The sequence below is a fragment of the Volvox carteri genome (assembly GCF_000143455.1).
Source record: "Volvox carteri f. nagariensis unplaced genomic scaffold VOLCAscaffold_11, whole genome shotgun sequence".
In the NCBI taxonomy this organism is placed as follows: Eukaryota; Viridiplantae; Chlorophyta; class Chlorophyceae; order Chlamydomonadales; family Volvocaceae; genus Volvox; species Volvox carteri.
Window position 1 is genome coordinate 2,024,284 of NW_003307554.1, and position 900 is coordinate 2,025,183.

Here is a 900-nt window from a genome sequence, read left to right on the forward strand (position 1 = left end):
CAGGCATGCAACAACACCCAGAAACGTTGCCCCAATCTTGCAGGCGCTGTTATTGCCCTTTGCTGCATGTGCTTGGTGCCTGGGGAATGCATGTCACTGCACAGGCATGCAACAACACCCAGAAACGATGCNCCATGTTTGTAAGCTCGATTTCTATTTTTTTTAATGCATCATGCTTGCAGTGCCTCAAGCTTGCATGTACTTACACACATACATTTTAAGCTTTTGGTCTTTGTGTGTGGTGCTGTAAGGTTGCATTTTTAACTGCAGCTCTCAACCAGTGACCATGAAATTTGAATCCTGGCTTCAGGCCTGTCAAGTCTCAACTTCTGGAATCTCCCATCTTAGGGTCCCTAAACTTTGTGTTATGTACCAGCTTGGGTGATCATGATGCTAATAATGTGTTTGGCAGTAATAGGATGCGCATAGGAAGCGCATAGGACGGTCGTGCGAATAGGACTTGTGCAAATTGCCCTTTGCGACCAAAATGTGTGAGAGTCCGTTGGTGTGTTAATATTGTGATTACACCGCAATGAGTTAGCATACTTTCTCATTCCATATGGACAAGGCAGTCTGAAGACACAGTCTGTTTCTTGTTTCCGATTTATATTGTCCATACCATTCGTGCAGTACTATTGTACGCAAATTAGTAATGTACGACGTGATGCATTCGCTTGCATTATTTGTGCAGTTGTTCGAGTCGTACTGTCGTACGTGTCGTGTACTGCGATTTTTGGCCACAAACTAAGTGTGTCGTATTTTCGATACGTCTTAGAATGTTGCATCTGTTTCCTTTCCCAACGAAAAGTCTAGCTTTTGCAGGCGTAGTAAGTTGGTGAGTAACAGAGACTGTAGGTTTTCCTTGACGGGAGCGACTTGCTGAATTGCAGGCGTTCCTGG